The sequence below is a fragment of the Hypanus sabinus genome, chromosome 6 (genome assembly GCF_030144855.1).
Source record: "Hypanus sabinus isolate sHypSab1 chromosome 6, sHypSab1.hap1, whole genome shotgun sequence".
NCBI classification, from domain to species: domain Eukaryota; kingdom Metazoa; phylum Chordata; class Chondrichthyes; order Myliobatiformes; family Dasyatidae; genus Hypanus; species Hypanus sabinus.
Window position 1 is genome coordinate 155685875 of NC_082711.1, and position 24841 is coordinate 155710715.

At 41.0% G+C, this 24841-nt stretch overlaps 1 long non-coding RNA gene across 1 annotated transcript; it reads right to left on the minus strand.

Moving 5' to 3' along the window:
* Positions 1–9252: 9252 nt before the first annotated feature.
* On the minus strand, positions 9253–24838 carry LOC132395997 (uncharacterized). The gene is made up of 3 exons (XR_009512803.1): positions 24624–24838; positions 14334–14461; positions 9253–11435 (listed from the first exon to the last, which is right to left on the minus strand). It is a non-coding gene; the product is annotated as an uncharacterized LOC132395997 (long non-coding RNA).
* Positions 24839–24841: the final 3 nt, after the last annotated feature.

Consider the following 24841-nt stretch of genomic DNA (forward strand, 5'->3'; position numbering starts at 1 on the left):
CTGACTGGGTGGGGGTGTGTGTTGGTCACTCTGCTTGGCAGGAGAGACTTGTGGGTGTGAAAGAATCTCAGGCTCTGGAATCTCCTTGTAGTGGTTGTTGGAATTGAACCTGGGATCGCAAGAAGGTTTTCTGACACCTGTGGACACCTTTTTTCTGGACGTGTTGACATCCAAGCAGTGCATGGCATTCTGACTAGTATTGGGCAGAATAGGTCAAGAAGACTGTCCTCTTCTGTGAATTTTTTTCAGGTATTTTCTTTTCCACAGGTAAACAGGACAATCCATCGGCATTTCCATAAATTAGTTGCCCTCTTGAATTCGATCTGGTAATTGTGTCCTCCAAGAAATAAAGTCCATCTCTACATTTGTGCTGTTAGTGGAACTACCTTCTGTGGATTGAAAATGGACACCAGTGGTTAATGATAGTATTGAGGATTAACTCACTCCCATGGAAGTACTGGCTGAAATGACTTACAGGCCAAGTCAGGCTCAAGGCCTCTCTGTCAAGCTGTGCATGACTTTCTCTGCAGTGGTAAGGGAACGTGATGTAAAGGATATGGGGCGATCACTTTCATCACTCCTAACATGTGACATGATTGCATCTATACATAAGGCGAGGAGTCACTGGGCTAAATGGATCATAATGTGTGAGTACAGTGTTGGCTGTCACCGTTTCCTTCACCTTTTTGAAAGCCACCTCACACTGCTTTGTCCATTGCTATTAATTCCCCATCTGTAATAATGAGTTCAAATGTTGGACCGCAGTATCCAGGTTTGGTGAAAAGTGATTCACGGTTTAAGAATTCACACAAGTTGTATCATGCTCTGAACCCATAATCTTACTTCTCCATCTGTAGGTAGACCTCAGCTATGTGCATTTTCCTGAAGTTTTTTTCCTCCAGAAAGGTTTGCAAAGATATTCTCTATCCTGAGAAGAGGGTATTGATCTACTGTCAGTACTGGCAACAGACAGTACATGGGACAGTAATGATGGAGGAACTCAGTAGGCCAGGCAGCACCTATAGAAAAGAGTAAACGGTCGACATTTTGGGCTGAGATCAGTCCTGATGAAGGGTCTTGGCCTGAAACATCGACTGTTTACTCTTTTCCATAGATTCTGCCTGCTTTGTTCGGAATAATTTTTTACCCAGTATAAGATCTTAGTTGGATATCTGCCGGCTTCAGTTCAGTGTCTTTGATATGCCATTCAAACTCGTATTTTGTGTAATGACTGAAACAGCCAAACCAGTGTCCAGTTCCATTTTAATTAATTTGTTGTTCACTTCTGGTTTAGGCTATATTTCTTGTCTATTGTTAGTTTTCACATAGTAAATCTCAAGGCTTTCTAATCCTATGTCATTCTCATCATTATCAGATTTTTCTGCAGATCAGTGCTCTTTTTGACATTGTAACTTCACTTTTTAGCTGTTTTTCTTCCCTGTGCAGTCCATTTATTTTTGTCTAGCCATCATACTATGTATATGTCCTACTTTGTTGCATTTTCTGCAAGTTTTGCCTTTAACCTTCCAGTAGTCTGGTGTACGTGAGCCCTTGCCGCAATAGTAACACAATTTGTTTGGCCAGGCCAGTTTCTGCTTACGTGTTGCAATTTTGCTCATGTTCACTTTCATTCTTGACTACAACTCAATTGTGTCTCTGTCTACTGCTTCCATTGATACAGCAATTTCAACTGCTTTTTTTGATATGAGTTGTGTTCCAGTTAGGAGCTGTTTTTGAATGCTTACTTGTGAGATTCCACAAATTATACGATCTCTCAGTGCATCATTGGGCTGTATTTCTTGGAGTTCAGGAGAATGAGAGGGGGGTCTCATCAAAACATTCCGAATGTTAAAAGGCCTGAACAGATTAGATATGCCAAAGTTACTTCCCATGGTAGCGGATTCTGGGACAAGAGGGCACGACTTCAGGATTGAAGGATGTCCATTTAGAACAGAAATGCAGAGAAATTACTTTAGTCAATGGGTGGTAAATTTGGAATTTGTTGCCATGAGCAGCTGTGGAAGATGAGTCATTTGATGCATTTATGGCAGAGATCGATAGGTTCTTGATTAGCCAGGGCATCAAAGGGTATGGGGAGAAGGCAGGGGACTGGGGATGGTCTTATTAAGCTCATCACTAAACTGACGATGCTCAGACAATTTCTTCAATTCAGCAATGTAAGCTGATGTGGACTCCCTTTCCTTTTGATTCTGCTAATGAAACCTAAAGCATTCTTGCAATCAACAATGGTTTCGGTTCTAAATGTTCTTGCATTACTTTCACAATATTAGCAATGCTCATTTCAGCTGGTTTGGCTGGAGAAGTCTAACTTTGAAGTAAGCTGTATGCTTTTCCCTCTATTACCCTCAGCAGAACTGGCAGTCGCTTCTCATTGGCTTTCTCATTTGTTTCAAATACTTAATTTGCTGAGTATACACATTCCAGTTATCTCTGGTGCAATCGATCGAGTCTATCTTACCAATGTAACCAGCCATTTTTGCTTTTTATATTTGTTATGATCACACACTGTTTATGAGCCCATAATATCACACGTTTTCTGTCCTTTTTTTAAACTCTAACATCTTCCTGACCTTCCAGAGCAAAAAGAAGTCCTGTACTTTTTTAAAAAACTTAGTCTTGCTGTGTTTTTTTTTAAAAACTTGAATGTCTTGTTTCTTTCTCCAATGAAAGAAAAGTCTAATTTCTTTTTTCTTTTCCTGAAGAGACATGTGCTGCAACAGGTAGGTAGTCATCTCAGGTTTTTAAAAAATATCCTCCCTGCCACTATTATGTATAGTAACTCCACATTGTAAAACTAATGCAGGGAAAAACACAGAGCAGGGAGATATGTGTCTACTTCGTTCTTTACTTCTAGTGAGACGCGCACTCATGATCTGATGGTGTGATAACCTATGTCATTCATGTACTTTTATATATAACCCACAATGAATTATTTAAACAAACAGAATGCACAATCAATGTATTTGCAATATTACTGAAATATTAAGTATACAATCCAAGTTACTTGCAGTCTTTCAAAATCCACTGCAAGCACCTGAGATAACGATCAACAAAGATTTAAAAAAAAGTGCAACTTGGTACTTTAGCCATTGGTGACTTGCTGAAGGATTTGAAGTCAAGTTGTTGTGTCTAACTGCAGCAGGCCAGGCAGCATCTTTGGAATTGAATAAACACTCACTGTTTCAGGCCGAGACCATTCTTCAGAATTCAAATGAAAGCAAATGCTTTGTCCCTAAATTTAGCTTTGCACTCAGAGACCACATGATGCGGTGTTAACCAGTGGAGGTATGTGAACATCAGGTACACAAACATCGTCAGTGAAAATACATCATTATTGCAGTGTTTTAGATCGATGATAATGCTGGAATGATCATGCAAGTTTACCATTTGACATTAGTTTGCAACTTAAGCAGCAACTAATGCTATAATCAGCACTGGGGCCCCTCAGGGGACTCCATTGGCTCCTTTCCTGTTTGCCCTGTATACCTCAGACTTTAGATACAACACTGAGTCATGTCACCTGCAGAAATTCTTTGACTCGGCAGTAGTTGGGTGTATGAAGGGAGGACGGGAGGATGAATACAGGCCCTGGTGGAGGACTTTGTCAAAATGGTGCAAGCTGAATCATCTGCAGTTCAACATCAGTCAGGCAAAGGAGATGGTGATGGACTTTAGGAAGACCAAGCCTGCACTGCTCTCTTTTACTATTGATTGCGAGGACATGGGGGTGCACCTGGATGACAGACTTGAATGAACCCTCAGCACAGGCTGTGTACAAGAAGGGCTGGAGTCACCTCTACCTCTTGAGGAGACTGAGTTCCTTTGGAGCATGCAGGCCTCTCCTTCACATGTTCTACCAGTCTGTTGTTGCCAGTACAATCTTCTATGTGGTGGTGTGCTGGGGCAATGGCATCAACATGGGTGGTGCCAATAGGCTCAATAAACTGATTAGAAAGGCTGGCTCTGCTATAGGAGTCAAACTGGACATACTGGAGGCTGTGGTGGAACAAATGACCCTGTGAAAAATGCTGGCAATTCTGGACAATGTTTCTCACCCTCTGTGTGCCACGTTGGCTGAACAGAGGAACACTTTTAGTAACAGACAAAGACAACTCTGCTGCCCCAAAAAGCGCTATATGAGGTCATTCTTGCCCTTGGCCATTAGGCTGTATAATGAGTCAATTTATAGCTGGGGAAAGTGATGATCCCCCTCCTGTTAGACTGTTATTAATCTCTGTTTACCAGACCATGTGCAATACTACCATCACTTCTTATCTGGACAGTGTGAATGTGCGCCCATTCTGTATAATATTACAGTAATACTTGCATTACCATTTTATCAGTGTGAACTTGGAAATTTTGTAAATCTTGTACATCTTATTTTAAGGATCATTTATTTTTATTCTTTCTTAATTCTCTCCTAATATATGTATATCTGTGCACTTGTAATGCTACTGTAACACTGTAATTTCCTTTAGGATCAATAAAGATCAACAAAGTATCTATCTTGACCGTCCTGGCTGCTCAATTAGTGTACCTTTCACATTAATCTTCCATTAACGCACTTCAGCTACCACAGTAAAAACTTTTGATAGAAGTAATTGAGTTTGAGAACAGAGTATTGTTATGATCTGGATTCTAGCCAACTTTGTCTCTGCCATTGGAACCCGAGGACTGTCCTGATAAACAGGAGAATGAAATGAAGCATTCTTTTTAAGTTGTGATGAATAGATTCTTAAAAGCGCCTTTTAAAGTTCTTGTGGGGCATTAAAGGGGAACAATGGAGCTTTTACCCTGTTGCATTGCATTGGGATTTGGAAATAAATGGTGTTGGGCTTGATCAGGGAATAATGCAGGGGTTATTCCCTTAACTATTTGAAATCTCTTTCTTTGAGCACCAAATTAACACACAACACTTTGATGATACAAACAATAGCAGTTTAAGATTGAATCCTATTTAGTGTTAAAAACAAATCAATGTTTTTGTTTTAAACAAAGTAATGCCCTTGATTTGACTTGTTTTGACTGAACTGTGTGCATTTCTCTTAGTGAATGGATCAACTGGTAACCTGCAATGTGACTGCCATTGCCACGCTGTTGTGTTAATGTTGTATTTCAAGGTGCACATGTGGCTTTGAAAACTGACATTCAATCTGAGGATGGTAGTAGGTAGAAAGAATGGACTATGTTGAAATTTGAATTTTCTCATAACTCTTTAAAAGATGCTGTCACGTGTGTATATGCATCTCTACATTAAAAAGACAGCATGATTATTATAAAGCAACACACACAAAATGCTGGTGGAACACAGCAGGCCAGGCAGCGTTTATAAGGAGAAACACTGTCAATGTTTTGGGCCGAGACCCTTCGTCAGGACTCTTTTATTATTATAGGTCCTGACAAAGGGTCTTGGCCCAAAACATTGACAGTGTTTCTCCTTATAAACGCTGCCTGGTCTGCTGTGTTCCACCAGCATTTTCTGTGTGTTGCTTGAATTTCCAGCATCTGCAGATTTCCTCATGTATGATTATAATAAAGACTTTATTTATTATGAAATACGTTTAAGTGTCCTTGGTTTGTGAAAACCATTGTGCAAATGAAGGACTGAATGCTTTCATCTCTGCTTTGAAATGTGAGTTTTGGTATATGCTGGGTAGGTTCCCATGGCATAATTGTGCTTCCTAGTATTGTACCGCGTGAAGCAGATGAAGTCTTCTCAAAGGAACATGGTATGGATAGTTCAGCAGCCTGACTCGAAATTTAATGTGTTTATTATTCTATGTTGTAGCTGCTGAAGTTTGGATGATGAATCATCTGTCTCCCAAACAGATGGGCAAGGTCAAAAGAAATCCATGGCATAGACTCATTGAAATTGTTAATGGCAGAATTCAGCTGATAAATGACCAAGCATCAAAAACTTCAAATAATTTAAAGTCACCACAAACTTCTATTGGCACTGTGTGAAACATCAATGCATCACAAATCACTGGAGTTTTACTTGAGCAATGAGATTGCCTACAGCGATGGACTGGAGGTAGATATCTTGTATAATTTTTTAAAGAAAGCATCTATGTGTGTGACTAAGACTTTGGCACAATATTGCATGTATGTAGAAGCTCTTAGGATTCTCCTTTAGCTTGTCTGCAAGAGCATCCTCCTGCCTTCTTTTAGCCTTTCTGGTTTGCTTCTGAAGGGTTGTCTTGCATTTCTTATACTTCTCAAGTATCTCGTTGGTTCCTTCCTACCTATACATGCTATGCACCTGATGCACCATCAATAACACTCAGAGACGGGAGGCGAACGATAGGCTTTTATTAGCTGCAAGAGACCACCACACAACATCCTGGAGACTGAGGGAGGAGCAGTGCCTCCAATCGCCTTTATACAGGGGTCTGTGGGAAGAGCCACAGGAGCAGTCAGCAGAGGGGTGTGTCCAGACAGGTATATGTAGTTCACCACCTTCTTGTTTTTCTTAATCAGAGCCTTATTATTTCTTAAAAACCAAGGTTCTCTAAACCTGTTATTTTTGCCTTTTTATTCTGACAGGAACATCCAAACTACACTCAAAATTTCACTTTTGAAGGCCTCCCACTTACCAAGTACACCTGTCCCAGTCCACTCTTTCCAGATCCTTTCTGACACCATCACAATTGGCCTCTCTCCAATTTAGAATCTCAAATTGAGGACCAGACCTATTCTTCTCCAAAATTACCTTGAAACTAACAGTGTTATAATCACTTGATCTGAAGTGTTTCCTCTACACAAACTTGTGTCATCTGCCCTGTCTCCTTTTTTAAATTAGGGTATCTAATATCACACTGTCTTTAGTTGGAAATTCTACATACTGATTAAAGAACTTTACTGAACACACTGAACAATTTCTATCCCATCTAGTCCTTTTGCAGTACTGGAGTACCAGTCAATATTTGGAAACTTAAAGCTGCTGTGCAGGTTGACTCTGTGTTTAAGAAAGCATACGGTGCATTGTCCTTCATCAATCGTGGGACTGAGTTTAGGAGCCAGGAAGTAATGTTGCAGCTAGATAGGACCCTGATCAGATCCCACTTGAAGTACTGTGCTCAGTTCTGCTCGCTTCACTATAGGAAGGATGTGGAAACCATAGAAAGGGTGCAGAGGAGATTTACAAGGATGTTGCCTGGAGTAGGGGTCATGCCTTATGAAAATAGGTTGAGTAAACTTGGCTTTTTCTCCTTGGAGTGACGAGGATGAGAGGTGTCCTGATAGAGGTGTAGACTTACGCAGAGAGGTTAGAGAGACTGGGCTTGTACACGCTGGAATTAAGGAGATTGAGAGGGGATCTGATTGCAACATATAAAATTATTAAGGGATTGGACAAGATAGAGGCAGGAAATATGTTCCAGATGCTGGGAGAGTCCAGTACCAGAGGGCACGGTTTGAGAATAAGGGGTAGGTCATTTAGGACAGAGTTAAGAAAAAACTGCTTCTCCCAGAGAGTTGTGGGAGTCTGGAATGCACTGCCTCGGAAGGCAGTAGAGACCAATTCTCTGGATGCTTTCAAGAAGGAGCTAGATATGTATCTTATGGATAGGGGAATCAAGGGATATGGGGACAAGGCAGGAACCGGGTATTGATAGTAGATGATCAGCCATGATCTCAGAATGGCGGTGCAGGCTCGAAGGGCTGAATGGTCTACTTCTGCACCTGTTGTCTATTAAAAGATGATGGGAGGCATTGAATGTGTGGATAGTCGGAGGCTTTTTCCCAGGGCTGAAATGACTAGCACGAGAGGGCACAGTTTTAAGGTGCTTGTAAATAGGGACAGAGGAGATGTCAGGGGTAAGTTTTTTCACACAGAGTGGTGAGTGTGTGGAATGGGCTGCCGGTGATGGTGGTGGAGGCGGATACGATAGGGTCTTTTAAGAGACTCCTGGATGGATACATGGAGCTTAGAAAAATAGAGGGATATGGGTAACCCTAGGTAATATCTAAGGTAAGGACATGTTCGGCACAGCTTTGTGGGCCAAAGGGCCTGTATTGTGCTCTAGGTTTTCTGTGTTTCTAAAATCACCTTCTATCAGCACCTTGTGCTTCTTGCAGCAGTTTGTGATTTCTCTAGAAATTTTCTCCTCTGAATTCCAAGGACTGATGGTGGTCTGTAATATAATCCCATTAACCTGGTCATACCTTTCTTATTCTTCAGTTCCACCTACGTAGCCTCAGTAGACAAACTCTCCAGCTTGTCCTGTCTGAACACTGCTGTAACATTTTCCTTGACGTGTAATCTCACCCCTCCCACTTTAATCCTTCCTGCTTTATTATGTCTAAAATGATAGAACCCCAGAACACTGAGCTGCCAGTCCTGCCCTCTTGCAACCAAGTCTGGCTAATGACTGCAATGTCACAATTCCACCTGCTGAACAATGCTCTACTGCTTCTCCTGTAAAATACTCCTTGTATTGGAACAAACACAACTCAGAACATTAGTCCTACGGTGCTCAACCTGAACTTTTTCACCATTGATCCTCCTCCTGTTCAGGTGCAAACCAACCCATCTGTACAGGTTCCAGCTTCCCTGGAGGAAAGCCCAATGATCCAAAAATCTGAAGACCTCCCTCCTGCACCACCTCTTTAGCCACAGGTTAACCTGTACTATTTTCTTATCTCTGGCCTGACTAGCAGGTAGTGCATGTAGCAATCCTGAGATCACAACCCGGGATGTCATTTACTTCCTGAACTCACTTTGGAGGATCACATGACCTTTCCTACCTATGTCACTAGTACCGGCATGGACCACAACCTCTGGCTGCTCACCCTCCCACTTAAAAATGCTATGGACACGATCCCAGATGTCCCTAATTCTGGAACCTGAGAGTCAACACACTATCTGGGAATCTTGTTCTTGTCCACTGAACCTCTAGTCTGTTCCCCTAACCACTGAATCCCCTATCACTGCAGCTTCTTCTCCCTGCCTTCCCCTCTGAACCAGAGGCCTGACCATTGTGGCTTTCTTCTGCTAGGTCATCCCAGCATCAACAGTATTGATGCACCATCAATAACTCACACTGAGACGTAAGGCGAGATATCGGCTTTTATTGACTGGAAGAAGGAACCAGGAGTGAGTGTCCATCATACTATGTCCTGGAGACTGAGGCCGAGCGTCAGGCCTCAGATCGCCTTTATACAGGGGCCTGTGGGAGGAGCCACAGGAGCAGTCAGCAGAGGGCGTGTCCAGACAGGCACATAGTTCACCACAAGTATCCAAAGTGGTATACTGAGGGGACTACCATAGGGGTACTCTGAACTGGCTGCTCATCCCCTTTGCCCCTTCTGACAGTCACCATTTACCTGTGTCCTTCATTTTGGGTGTAAGTACCTGTCGATCAACTCCTTAGCCTCCTGAATGATCTGGAGTTGCTCCAGCTCCAAATCTTAACGCGGTTTGTAGGAAGTTGCAGCTGGATGCAATCTTCAGAGACACTGGAAGTTTCCCTGCCTTCCCATTTCCTGCAAGAGGAGCATTCCACTGCCCTATCTGGAATCCCCGCTGCTCTAATGGTACAATGAGAAAGGTAGAAAATTAAATGAACAAAATCGATCTACAGCCTTTGCCCCTTCTTGCCAAAGCCTCAACTCCCCACTCAAACACTGAGCCACACCAACAACGGCTGCTCTGTCTAAAGCTAACTTCTTATTGGCCTTTCCCAAGTGCCTAATTATGCACAATGACAGGTGTTACAAAATTCCCGTAACTGGATCACTTACCAGCAAAGATAGAGAGGTCCGTTGAAGTCTGATGGTACTATTTTAAAAAGTCTTTATTTATAAAGAGGCACAAAAATAAGATTAATACAGACATTCAGATAATATACGTCGTCAATACTCAATCTAAAAATGCGGGTATAATAATAATCATCAATTAAGCAATAGCTCTATCGTTTGTCTAGGGGATATTGTATTGTCCGATGGAAAGATAAAAGTCACTGTCCTTTCAAGCTGCAGCTCTTTGGGTTTAAGAGAGAGACGGTTTGAAACTTGCCCGAGTCTTTATGAGGCCAATCCGTTGAGTCGGGGGAGTTGGTTCCCCATTGTTAGTTCTAAGTTGTTTTCCGTGGTACCAGCCACCAGCCCCCAGGCGAGGGAACCGAACACACGCGGCTTCCTTCAAATGGCTTTCCGCTATTAAGGGATCGCTAGCGTTTCTTCTGGTGCGTCTGAGGGGCTGTCCCTACAGCCCCCCCCTCCCTTTTATCTTAACTCGCAGGGTAGTAGATGTCAACCAGGTTGGGATGATGCAATCTCTCTCTCAACCAGCCCACTTTGCCCGAGGGCTTGCACGTAGCCTAGTCCCCAATCCACAAACGTTGTCTCCAGGAGACAATGGCCATGTCTCTCTCTCATTTCCTGGGTCCTCTGACCCAATCCAATAACGCTCTTGCGATTCTCACAAAGGAGGGGGCTATGCCGCACCCTTCGGCCTCTCAGAGCTGTGGTACATTCATAACACAGGTCTCCTATGGTGTGTAGAATGTTCCAGAGATAACCTTGGACTTCATTATCCTGCACTGCCTTATGGGTTAAAGAACCTGAGCCATCATTGAAAACCAGAACAGTTGATATGGAAGATGATATGGGGCTGATCATCCCATTCCTTCGTGAATTCTATAGACCTCAGTTAATCACTTTATATGGCTGAAAATGCTGAGGGAGATCGAGGATAAAAGATGGTGCCTTTAGAATAGTAAGGCTATTCCTCCTATAGTCCATAACCAGCTCCTTTGTTTTTATGACATTGAGGGAGAGGTTGTTTTCTTGACACCACTGTGTCAGGGTGATGACTTCTTCTCTGTAGGGCTGCCTCATTGTTATTATTTGAGATTAGGCCATCAGTGTAGTGTCGTCAGCAATTTTAATTAGGAGATTGGAGCTGTGGGTGGTGACACAGATATGAGTATACAGAAAGTAAAGGAGTAGGCTCAGCACACAGCCTTGAGGGGCACCTGTGTTGAGGAGCAGAGGTGAGGGAACCCACTCTTACCACCAGCTGGTGATCTGACAGGAAGTCCAGGATCCAGCTACACAAGGCAGGGTGAAGGCCGAGGTCACTGAGCTTCTTGTTAAGCCTGGATGGAATTATGGTGTTGAGTGCTGAACGGCATTCTCACATAAGCATCACTGTTCCACAGATGCGTAAGGCCGGTGTGTGGAGCTGTGGCTGTTGTGTCATCTGTTGATCGGTTGCGTCTGAAGGTGAATTGTAGGGGGCCCATTGTGGGTGGTAGCATGCTGCAGATGTAATCCTTGACCAGCCCCTCAAAGCACTTGCTTATTATTGAGGTGAGTGTGACAGGATGCCAGTTGTTCGGACATGTTACCTTGGTCTTTTTAGATACAGGAACAATGATGGATGTTTTGAAGCAGGAGGGCACTCTGCACTGGGAGAGGGAGAGATTGAAAATGTCTGTAAGCACATTTGCCAGTTGTGCCACGCACCCTCTGAGTAACTGCCCTGGGACGCTGTCTGGTCCCGCAGCCTTGCGACTGTCCAATCATTGGAAGTTCCAGAGTGCTGTTTAAAGTATTAATTTACCACCGTCGGCAATTGCTTGTTACAATTTTTCTTGGGGGGAAAAAATCTCCTATTGGAGACACTTATGATCATCAGGCATAGCAGAATTAGGCCATTCAGCCATAAGACCATAAGATATAGGAGTAGAAGTAGGCCATTCGGCACATTGTCTGCTCCACTGTTGAATCATGGGCTGATCCAATTCTTCCAGTCATCCCCACTCTCCTGCCTTCTCCCCATGGAACTCTCCATCATGGCTGATCCTGGATCTCACTCAACCCCATACACCTGCCCTCTCACCATATCCTTTGATACCCTGACCGATCAGGAAACTATTAACTTCCACCTTAAATATACCCATGGACTCTGCCTCCACCACAATCTGTGGCAGTGCATTCCACAGAATCATTACTCTCTAGCTAAAGAAATTCCTCCTTATCTCTGTTCTAAAAGGTCGTCCCTCTATTTTGAGGCTGTGCCCTCTAGTTCTGGATACGCCCACCATGGGAAACATCCTCTCCGCATCCACCCTATCTAGTCCTTTCAACATTTGGTAGGTTTCAATTCCTCTGAATTCCAGACCCAAAGCTGCTGAATGTTCCTCATATGTTAACCCCTTCATTCCCAGTAGCATCCTCATGAGCCTCTTGTGGACTCTGTCCATTGAGAGAGATATGGGGCCCAAAGCTGTTGACTTGTGGACAAAAGAATGAAGCCAACTCTGTTAAGCGATAATGAAAATGTGCGAGGCTCAGTGACGATCAAACAGATGGCAATCTGCAAGTCAGGCAAATGTTTATTCAAGTTACTGGGTAGTGAAATTTTCCTGGGGGGTTTTATTCCTTCCTTTTTGTGGTGGGCAGTACTCACTAGATTCTACACCTGATGAGGTTGGGGTTTATGCTAGATGAGTCCTGAAGGATGCAGTGGCCAGATTAAATATGAGACAGCTAAGTGTGTGAAACAATGAAGGTTAAGCCTACTGGACCACATCCTCACCAATCCACCCGTAAAAGATGCAACCTGTATATTATACCAATGATATATATATATATACACATGAATCTATTACTTCAAAATCTATTTCTTAATAGGTCAGGCCATGCTCGCTTCTCGCTGCTGCCTTCAGGAAGAAGGTACAAGAGCCTAAGGACTCGGCACCACCAAGTTGAAGGTTTACTACACCTCAACTATCAGGCCCTTGAATGAAAGGGGATAACTACACTCACTTGCCCCATCATTGAAATGTTCCACAATGAATGATCTCACTTTTAAGGACGCTATCTCATACGCTCGTTGTTTATTGCTACTTATCTATATTTGCATTTGCACGGTTTGTTTTCTTCTGCACTCTGGTTGATCTTTCACTGATCCTTTTATGTTTACTATTCTATGGATTTACTATGTATGCCCACAAGAAAATGAATCTCAGCGTTGTATATGATGACATGTATGTACTTTGATAATAAAATTTGAAAACTGTGACATAGGTGCTGTCTTGGAAAATCGTTTTCAGTGGAGTTGGTTATTTGCTTTTTCGACTGTTAAGGCCTCATATCTTCTGCATGGCTGTGAAGTAATGGGCCATTGTGAAAGTCACAGAATGTGGGAAAGTTATGGAGGGCAGGGCGGTATATGTATCAGGATGTAAAGTGACTGAAAATATGGAGTAGGCTGATTCGGTTTCAGTCTAAGAAATTGAAGGAATGGTTTCATGCAAATAGCAAAACTAGAGGCAAATTTAACAGCACTTCGTATGTAGTGTCTTCAAGTAAATTATTATACCTCTATATGGGAGGACTGATTTATGACAAGTGTAGGAAAGTTGTCTGAAGCTACCTCTGATTGCTGGTCCTGGTTGATGTGCTGCATTTTGATATGAACACATACAAAATGCTGGAGGAACTCGGCATGTCAGGCAGGAAAGGACTAAACAGTCTGCATTTTGAGCCGAGACACTTCATCAAGACTGATGCATGCGTTACTCTGGATTTCCAGCAACTGCAGAACCTCTTGTGTTTGTGATTGTAGCCTGAGCACTAGTTTGTTGTTAAATCAACCATGTTTCTCTATCTCAGGAATTTGGTCAGTAACTCTAAGTGTGCTATTTCCTTTATGTTTCTGTTATTATTAATTGAGGGGAATTAAGGGGAAGTTCAAGCCCAAACTCTGGCCATCCTAATAATCTATCTTTTCCATTTAGTTTGTAAAGCTCCCAGCATGTTTTCTCTACAATTACACTATTCCTTGGTATGCTAAGGCCAGGTTGTCTGCTCCTTGGAGCTTCAGTATCCTTTCCCATTTGCAAGGACGAAACTGAACATGCATTTCTGAAGTGCAGACTTTTGTAGTTTATGTGCATTTTGTTTTGCATTCAGTACAGATTGTAGTAAATTTGTTTTCCACTGTTTTTTAATCCCCTTATTTTAATGCAACCTAAGCAAACCATTGAGGCCTTTTAGCTCCTTGTATTTTTTATTGCCTTGCATATAATAAAAGAGAGGTTGTGAAATGGTTCATTCACCCATCTTGTCTTAACCTTCAAATCCTCTAGGATTTCATTGACTCTATTCTTTGTTCTACTGTGAATACCTGCAAGAAAATGAATCCTAAGGTAGAATATGGTGACGCATATGAACTTTGAAAATAAATTTACTTTGAACTACTGTATTTGTGTTGATGAACCTATGACTTTTAAGCCACAAATTCATCAGGAAAAAGGCAGGATGCAATAAAATTCATTGGTTATACTTTCCAGTCTTACCTGGTGGGAAGAATTGGTGTGTGGAGCCCAGTGAGACAAAGACAAAGCTGGAGGAACTCAGTAGGTCAGGTAGCATCTGTGGAGAGGACTAAACAGTCAATGTTTTGGGCTGAGTGCCTTCTTCATGACTGGAAAGGAAGAGGAAAGAAACCAAAATAAGAAGGTGGAGGGAGGGGATTGAGTACAAACTGGCCAATGATTGGTGAAATCAGGTAAGTGGGGAAGGCCCATGTCCATGACAGAGAATAAAGGTGTCTCAATTCACTTGGAATCTCTGGACCTAAAAGTAAGGTGTCTCTCCCTCCCCAGATTAAGGTTACAAATGAGGTCCTCTATTTGGGTATTCAAGTTAATACTTCCCTATCATCTGTGGCTGAAACAAATTTCTCTTTAATTTTGAAAAAAAAAATAGAAGATATTAATAGATGGAGACACCTGCCAGCATCAGTCCCAGCCTGTATATCGGTCATTAAAATGAACATCTTACCCCGCATTAATTTTATCAGTTCAATGATCCCACTTGCGCCTCCAGCAGGATATTGGCAAAAACTGGACTCCTTATTACGGTGCTATGTTTGGAACAGTAAATAACCCAATATAAAGTGCTCTACAATTCAAAAAGTTGGATGGGGGATTGGCATGTCCAAATTTTAAATTGTATCACTGGGCATTTGTATTAAAAAGTCTTAGCTATTGGATGAAGGAGGATAAAGTTTTGTCATGGAAAAATATAGAACAAGAGCTAATAGCACCAATAAGGTTGAAGGACTTTCCCCTTATAGGTATGTCTACCAAAAAAATGTGATTTGTATCACGGTCCAATTTTAACCCATATGCTACAAGTGTTTAGAGCAGCAGAAAAATTCCTAAAATTTAAAAACGTATGGTGTAAGTCTTCTCCATTATGGAACAATAATCATCTTCTATCTGGGGGGAAACCATTCACTAACAGAACTTGGGAGGATAAAGTTATTATTACTCAAGATATTAATGGGGCAAGTACTATTCTTAGCTTTCAAGAATTGGTATCTCGATATAATATTGATAAACACTGTCTTTTACTTTAGAGTAAGATCAGCTTGTAAAGCCTACAGGGTTCCCTGGGGTCAGATGTAAAGAACCATCCCATTTTATGCTGGATACAGTGTGCTCCATGACAGATAGTGTCATATATCTATGATAAATTAAACTCCCAGAATTATATGCCCACATCAGGAATGAAAGCCTGAGATAGGGACATATCTGAATTGGGACAAGACTTAGACTGGGACACGATTTGGGATAATGCTGCCGATGCTTTGAAAAACCCAGATCATCTGTATATACACTTGAAATTTTGTCATAGAGCATATTTAACACTGAGAATTAGACATTAAATGGGACTGGTTCCTGACCCATATTGCTCATTTTTCCCCCATGGAACCGTTGCCTCTTTTATACATGCTGTATGGGAATATCCAGGGGTTTCTGGTTTGAGGAGAAAGTTATCAGTACTCTTACAGAACTAACGGGTACAATTATCAATGAACCCCAATGTACATCTTCTAAATGATGACTCCCACCTTTCCCTTATGAAAAAAACACACAAAGTCTGGCTGACAGGCCTGACTGCAGGTAAGAAAATTGTAGTGCAGCATTGGAAACCTCCTCATGATATTTCAAGTACTCATTGGCTTTAGAGCTTTTTGGACATTTCTTACCTGGAACTATCATCAGCAAGAGTAAATGATGCACGACCAAATACAATCTTAATGTGGACAAATTTGATATCTAACTTAAAAGATCTTTTGTTAAAAAAGGAATGCTCTGTGTATGAATTACTATTCAGTTGGTTGGTGGAGGGGAGAGGGATGAGGGGGAAGAGAGGGGTGGAGGGGAGGAATGGCGATGAGGTTTGGGGGGTGGCTGGGTTACACAGTCAAAATGTAATCGGCAACTGGTTGTATTGAATATAATTTGTTGGTGTTGCAATAAAAATTAGTGATATAAAAAAGAATCTCTGGAACTATTTGCCTCATTGTAAAGCATCACAGTTTCTAGCAATTAGCACTCAAATAAGTTAAAATCCTAACAATTTGTGTTTGTTTATGAATATTAAAATTTTACTGCCTTTTGGGATCTGATTTAAAATGATTTGTTATTAATATTCAAATGGGCATGTACCCTGTGCAAGGAAATTTATTTGCATCCTGTGACTTGCTTTTGTAATATTAATGAGGAAAGAAAAAAAATCATCCAACTAGTCGTCATTAGTGTTTAGGATCATTACCAGTGGTGACTTATAGTTTAGTTCTTTTTTTTTGTGAAGGATCATTGTTTATTTCTTGTGGCATTTCCTTATACTTTTGCCTCCTGAAGATGATACAACAATACCACATCACTTAATGAAAAGATATATTAATGTTGATTCTCTCAGAATATGCCGTTTCTTGTTTGAAAATATAGTACATGGTACAAAATTCACTCTGTGGGTTGCTCAGTCTTTAAGTTTCTGCATTTGGTGGAGTGAGTGAGAATTCTCCACAGCATGACTCCATATGTAGTCAATGAAGAGCGAAGTTGTGCTCTGCACACCTGGGTCGGAATTACTGCAATTTATTTACTGTTTATTACAAGGGTGACTTGTAGCTTTGACTCTGAGCATGAAAGGAGTGGCACTGAAGTGTAGCGGTTCAGAGCGGGGGTCCCCGATCCCCCCTTACTTAATGGTATTGGTCCATGGCATAAAGAAGTCCACAAGCCCCTGCTTTAGCACAAAAGCAGCTAGGTGCCTTTCCTACCACGGTCTGTAAGGATTTAATATGTTCTCCCCATTACTGTGTGCGTTCCCTCTGGAAGTCTGGTTTCCTCCCACATTCCAGCCACGTCCGCGTTTTTAGGTTAATTGTTCACTTGGATTTATTTGGGAAGCATAAGCTCATTGGGCTGGAAGGGCTGTTAACAAGCTGTGTGCCTGAATAAAATAAATAACAAATAAGATCAGTATATTTTATTGCACTTAGTACTTTGTACTCATTAAAAGTATAAAGACAAGAGCAAATAGTTCAGTTGTGTGCTTCAGAGAATTAGAAATTCATCCTTCCAACATGCGTCTGATGATCAGAATGCAGAGAAAACATATCCTAACATTAATTATAACTTAATAAAATTACAGGCCTCATCTCAACTGAAGCACAGCCGACAAATCTAAAGCTCTGTATGGTATAAAGTTGCAAACTACCTTGATGCCCATGATAGCCTAAGCACATTCATAATCTGTTCTGTATTCTGCATAGGAAATAAACTTCATTATCCGGGTTTGAGAAGCTATACCTCCCCACTGATGGTGACCGGCCAGATTTCTCTCTGGTACCCTGTCAGTAAATGTCATGTTTACTCTTCGATCAGGAGTGAATACTTCTTTGGCACACTTCCTTTCAAATGGGTTTCAGCTTTTCAGTACTTAATAAAAGATTATTTGTTGCTATGAATATCATGTAACTATTACTTTAAAATTATTTGATGTACCTCTTTTAATTACATTTGGAAGTCCCTGGGATTGAAGGCTGCAAGTTACTGATCATGTTGCATATCTTATCAATGGCCAAACTCAAATATATTTGCATGTCCTGCGTAAATGTACACTGATATTGCACACAGGTGCTGATCTGTTTTTAGCCGGAAGAGTTTGTTGGCTTTCTTAACATAACTAACAGAAGAATATAATGATCCATTTTAAGCACTCATTCACACGGCAATGGTAATAATTTCAGAATCTAGTTTAGATATGATGTGAATTAGAATTGAAGCTTCCAATTTCTTTTTCCTCTAGGTAACAGAGCAACAAATCAGCTCTCTACCTCTTCAGCTGCAGTCAAAAATTCACCCTTTTTTCCTGATTTTAAAAGAGTAGCCCTATGTTTTAAACCCATTAACTTCACAATAACATACAGAAGATCACTGCTGAAGAAGCTTTGATTTTGTTATTTGCTGATCAAACATTTTCTTTATTTCCGTTATTCCAGTGCTTTGGCTTTACTGAATCTGAGTTTTCAATCCTACATGATATGGAGATTTTTAATTCTGTAATTTTACAAGTTACAATGGCACCTATGTTCAGGCTATGGACTGTAGGGGGTGCAGTGTGTAAGGGATCTGAAAAGTGGTATCCTTTTGTGGTAAATTATGAGATGGATGTCAGCCATTTAAGGCAGAGATGAAGTGAAAGTTCATCTGGAAGGGATTGGATATTGTAAATTCCCTGCACCCGAGGACAAGGATGACCCAATGTTGAGCATATTCTAAGCTGAAATGGCTAGATATTTGGGCATGAGGGTATTTAGACAACAGAGACATCAATAGATCCGAGGAAAAATGTCAGTGGTGCAATATTTGCTAAGAGGGAAATCAGAGTTGAATTAAATGCTGTTTTTCTCATTCAGCTGGATGATTTGTGTGACATTGCAGGTTAAGTGGCGGTTTTGGTAGTTGGTTCTAAGTGCTATTTGTAATAGGGTATGTGCATATGGCAAAGGGAAGTGGCTGGCATTATAAAACTGAAGGGTAAGAGAGATGTGTACTCAAAATGCTGGGGCAAATTTTGTTGGCATGAATCAGTAGCTCACAAGTATGGATCCAGTTACCCTACACTTGGACCTGGGTACTCCAGATGTGAAAGGTCAACCTTGCTGGTCAGCAGTATCCAGACTCTTGCCGCAATGTCCGAACAATGACAGGTCTTCCTTCCACTGCAGGCCCATTTCCAGGCACCAGTGCTGCCAACCATCAGGAATTTGAGAAACACTTGAAAATGTAAAAGCTTTATTAAACAAAATCTTTTGAATGTGAAGATTAGCTAAAATTCAGACAAGGTGACCCTGAGCTAAGCTAAGGGGAACTGGCTCGTGCCAACATAAAGAACACAAGAACGTAAGAAATAGGAACAAGAGTAGGCCATTCAGCCCATCGAGCCTGCCCCGCCATTCAATAAGATCACAGCTGATCTGTCTTAAACTCAGCTCCATCTACCTGCCTTCTCCCCATAACCCTTAATTCCACTTGATGCACCATCAATAACTCTCGGAGATGGCAGGTGAATGATAGGCTTTTATTAGAAGCAAAATGGAGCATGGCATCTTGGAGACTGAGGGGGGAGCAGTGCCTTCAATCGCCTTTATACAGGGGTCTGTGGGAGGGGCCACAGGAGCAGTCAGCAGAGGGGCGTGTCCGGACAGGTATACATAGTTTACCACACCACTAGTATGTAAAAATCTATCTAACTGTATTTTTCCAACAAATATCAGTCCCAATATTTGCAGTGCTTTCTCATTGTTTCTCGGCAGCTCCAGAGTTCCTGTTGAAATCAATGGATTATGGATTAGATTGCAAGTTTGATCTGGCAGAGAATCTGAAAGAGTTTTCCCTGCTACACCAATCAAGAAAGTTAACATCTGACATTTGGCAGTGCAATGTCTCAAAATGTGCTTTTGGGTATTAGCAAGGAAGTCCAGAACTTGTATATACTGTATGATTACACTAAAGGTTATCCCCTGGATACGATGCCATCAGCTTGTACATGTAGATCAGCAAAATCTGTGCCAATATTTTCCCCTTTCTTCTCTCATTTTGGACTAGTAAGAATGTAATATCTGACAAATAACTGCTTTTGAAAGCCTTATTTTTGTGTTTAATGAAACACCAAAGCTGCTCCAGTGGAGAGTAAGAAACAGGATTTCAGGTCAAGGATCTTTGTAGAATCCTTTGTAGGATCCTTGTTTTTGCACTGGCTCTGTGCTATTTTAAAACAGGATATTAGTTTTGCCCTTTATCCGACACCTTACAGACTCTTCCATGCCATATGAGAAGAATTGACTGGGTCAATAGTCTTTGTTTGGTTTCAAAATGTCACACACTAGAAGGCAGAGCTTTAAGATGAGATGGGTGAAACATTTAAAGGAGGTTTGCATGGCAAGTCTATTTTTACACAGGGTGTATGCCACCAGTGGAAGAACTAGAAGCAGAATCAGTAGCAACATTTTCAAGAGACATTTAGTCAGGCATGTGAACCGACAAGGGAATTCAAGGATACAGACCACATGCAGGAGTTTATCTTTTTCTTTCTTGTACTCTTGCTAAGAATATTCTCACCACTCTGAATTCCACCCCTTCTTAAGTCCCATAAGGCAAATTTTCCTCTGCATGCTGTAAACTGGGTTTCATATACTACTGAAAGATGCAACGGCAAACCCAAAACACATTGCCAATGATGTGTTCTGAAGCAACACTCGAATGAACCTTGTGGTACTCTACAATTTTGAAGTCAATGTGTTTTGCCAAGGTCATTTAGAAAAAAATGTAAAGGAAATCAAGACCAAGATTGTCTTACGTATTGAATGTGATCTTTGTCAAAATTAAATTTTTGTGGGATCCTGCTGTATAATTTGGTTGCCATCTATTTGCTCAATTATATTCCAGGTCTATTACAAGGATCACACTTGCTTTCCTTGTAATAATTTGTGCTATAGTGTCAATTAACCAGAAAACCAGTACAGTACCTGATATTTATCCCTGCAGGTCAATCAGCTGATGGAGTTTCTTTTAAATAATGCTGTGGAGGAAAATTGCTTTTCAATCCATCCTATTTGAAGGTTCAGGCAGAAAATGAGTGAAATGAATGATGGAAGAGGTGGCAAGTTGTCACGAAGCCAACACTTTTATTCTGTTTTCCTGTGGCTTACTGTTTTATGCAAAAGTCTGGGATGGAGAGTTTTTGGTTTCCTTTTGTAGCAGCAGGAAGTATTTGCTGAGCATATTGATGCAAATTTTGCAGCATTAAAATGATGTGTGCTGTTTACATCTCTTGTTTATTGAGACACTATTGTATACCCAATACTGAAGGATAAAGCTTATTTAAACAGGTCTATCATGCAGGCTTTGTGGAAATGTGCTAGTGCAGCTGCAACAATTAACAAAGGGTATTTTTAACCATAGTGTGTGGTTATTTCTCCCTGCTGCTCCAATATTATAGATGTTAATGAGTCCACATGCTTGAAGATAAAGGGAATGAGATTTGTATAAAATACAGAACTTTGCTTATCCAAACAGAATATCCTTGTAGGGCACAAGATCTTCCCAGGCATATAAATAATTTGCGACATGATGATTGTTGTTTTGAAAGACTGGGAATAGCTCTTGTAAAATCTTCATTTGTTAAATTATTAGATTTGTAATATGAGTTGCTTCTTCCTAGATCTCTAAATTATGTTCTCAAATTGGTTGTTTTTTTTTGCTGAAGATGCAGGGAAATTTAAAGTAAGGGCTAATGGTTTTAATAAATTTTTTTTAGTTTGCTCCTTCTTGCTGGATTCAACTGTATAATTGTTATCTTCTTTGCAGTTTAACAATTGAGGTCTGCTTGTATTTTATACTACTAGTTATATACATGTAACTGTTCAGTATGTTCCCTAGTGGTCACAGTATGAATATACAGTTGTTCAGCATCTCCCCTCTTGGTTGCAGTTCTGTTTCTTTATGGAAGCTTCTTGGTATTGCATTATTTGAATAGCGACTATCTGATTGGTTAACCCTTCTCTATAAATTTGAATGAAATGTGCCTTATCTACAGTATAAGAAGGACTGAGCATGTTGGCCTGTCATCTATGCTTTCTTTTCTTTGATCATAGACTCCTGCTAGTGTCTATTTCCAATTCTTTGTTTGATAAAATGATCATGAAGCAACAAGTTTTATGCCTCTTTCTTGACTTCTGAAAGAACATTGGATTAAAAAAAACAAGCAAATCGACAATCTGGAGAATAAACTGCTGTGGATTGTAATGCTGCACACTTTATAACAGAGTCAGAGGAAACTACACTCAATCCACAAACAGGTGACAAATTTTAAATGCTTGGAAGTATTTTTGGTCATTGCTCCTGGAAAAAATGATTTCAGTAATCAACAGGATCGTTGTTTCTATTGAACTTACTTTTTACCAGAGCATTAACAGACTTTGAAGCACTCACTGATGAACGGTAATTGTATACATGTCAATATACAGTGGATTCTGGTTAATTGGTCCATCAGTTAATAGGGGTAGCTACTTATTTGGGACAACTCTTAAAGAACAAAAACTAATTGAAAAATATATGGGATTCCTTTCATTTATATGGGACATTATGCTGCTTACAGAAGACTTTTCCCAGACAATTTCTAACTAGTGTCGGTTGCACGTATTTGTACGGCCATTAGACACTACACTGTGCTTAGAGTGAACAATTTTTAAATAGTGTCAGTTGTGTGTGTTTTTTCTAAAAAAAAAGGAATGATTTTTGTCACTGATGGTTGGTGAGGAATAAACGGTAAAACAATTCAGAGCTGTTTTGCTCATTGTGGTTTTTAAGCATTCAGACTTTGAAATGCTAGAAATGGCCGGGAGTGAAAATGAAATGATTTCACTACTTCAACAAGTTAGGAACTACAAAGAATTTGAAGATATCGATACAGGTCTCCTCCGTTTTTTGAACGTTCGCTTCACGACACCTCGCTGTTATGAAAGACCTACACTAGTTTCCTGTTTTTGCTAATAGAAGGTGTTTTCACTGTTATGAGAAAAGTCAGCGTGTGCCCCGAGCAGCCAAGTTCCTCCCTCGGAACTGCATTCTAGCCGCCATTGCTTAAACACGTGTCTGTGAGCATCTGTGCTTTATGTCAATTTATTTTGTGCATTCATTAGCAAGATGAGTTCTGAGGTATTGGAAAAGCCTAAAAGAGTGCTTAAGGGTGTTACACTTAGTGTAAAACTAGACATAATTAAGTGATTTGATTGTGGTGAATGAAGTAAGGACACAGTGATTTTGGCTAAGGGTTTCTGGAAGTTGACAAAGATAGTGTTGAAGAGGTTTTGGCATCCCGTGACCAAGAACTGACAGATGAAGAGCTGATGAAGAGGAAAGCATAACAATTGAAACGGAACGCAGTAGTGAATGGCCCAAAAGTGAAGTTGTCCAGGAACTGAATGTGAAGCAGTTGTGTGAGATTTTCGCTGCAATGATTGAAGAAAAGTATGACTTTAATTTTGAAAGGGTGCGTAGGTTTAGGGCATATTTGCAAGATGGTTTGAGTGCTTACAAGGAGCTGTATGATAGAAAAATGCGTGAGGCTAAGCAGTCAAGCTTACTGTCATTTTTCAAGCTTTCCACATCAGCCACAGCAGACGATGAAACTCAACCTTTGACATTGAGGCAGGCAGACATAGAAGAAAGTGACCTGCCCGCCCTGATGGAAACAGATGACAATGAGATGACACCCCAGTCTCCCACCACCCCAACCTCCGACTCAGCCTAACACGTCGCCATCAGTGTGCTTGCTGCCTTCCCAATTCCGGTAAGTCAAACTACACTTACATACATTATTTCTACTTTATATAGGCTGTAATTTTTGTGTGTTATTTGGTATGATTTGGCAGCTTCATAGGTTAAAGGTTACTGGAAAGAGTGCTTCTGCTGAGAGCGCTTGTGCCGTGTGTTTCTGCCGCGAGTGCTTGCGTGAGACTTTCGCTGCGGTGGACAGTGCGGCAATAATTGCAGAAAAGTATTCCTACTTTATATAGGCTGTGTATTTATCAGATCATTCCTGCTTTTACTATATGTTACTGTTATCTTAGGTTTTATGTGTTATATGGCATGATTTGGTAGGTTATTTTTTGTGTCTGCGAACGCTCACAAATTATTCCCATATAAATAAATGGCAATTGCTTCTTCACTTTACGACATTCCGGCTTACGAACTGTTTCATAGGAATGCTCTGCCTTCGGATAGCGGGGTAAACCTGTAACCATCTCGAATGGTACCATTGGTCACCACTCAGCTGTCACCCATGACTCCAAGTAGCTGTTTGCATGTGACAGTGGCCACACTGCGGTACACCGCTTTGACAGTCTGGCTAAACCAGGCGAGGGTAGACTTGGATGTGGACTGGTGTTATGTGGCCGGCAACAATGAATATAGAATTGAGTCAGGTTTTATAACCGAGCATAAACATTTATTAAACACTGCTCAACAAAAGTGAAAAGTAAATAACCGACTAACTTAACTGGAAGGTAACTGCTATAGGCAACTTAGCAAACAGCCAAACTCTGGAATAGTTCTTAAAGTGGTACATTCGAAAGTCCAAGTGATTTATACAGTCAGTAAGGAGGGACTTTACTGCAACAGTAATTTCCCCAAAGAAAATGACGAATCTGCTGATCACAGTCAAGGGGTGCCTTGTCCAAAGGATTCATGGTGAAGGAAATAAAATGTCTTAAAGGAACTGACCTTTTGCTGCTGGAGGGTGAACATAGCACAAACCTTCCTGATCTTGCAGTGGTTATCTCAGATGCAGGTCACTATCCCTGAACGAAGATTCAATTAGGTTGATCCTTCATAAAACTGCCGAACAACACCAACTTCACTCAATCCTTCGGGTTCCCGTACTTCGGTGAAGCCTTCACTCCCCAACTTGACTGTAAAGATAAATCAAAGATGCAACAACC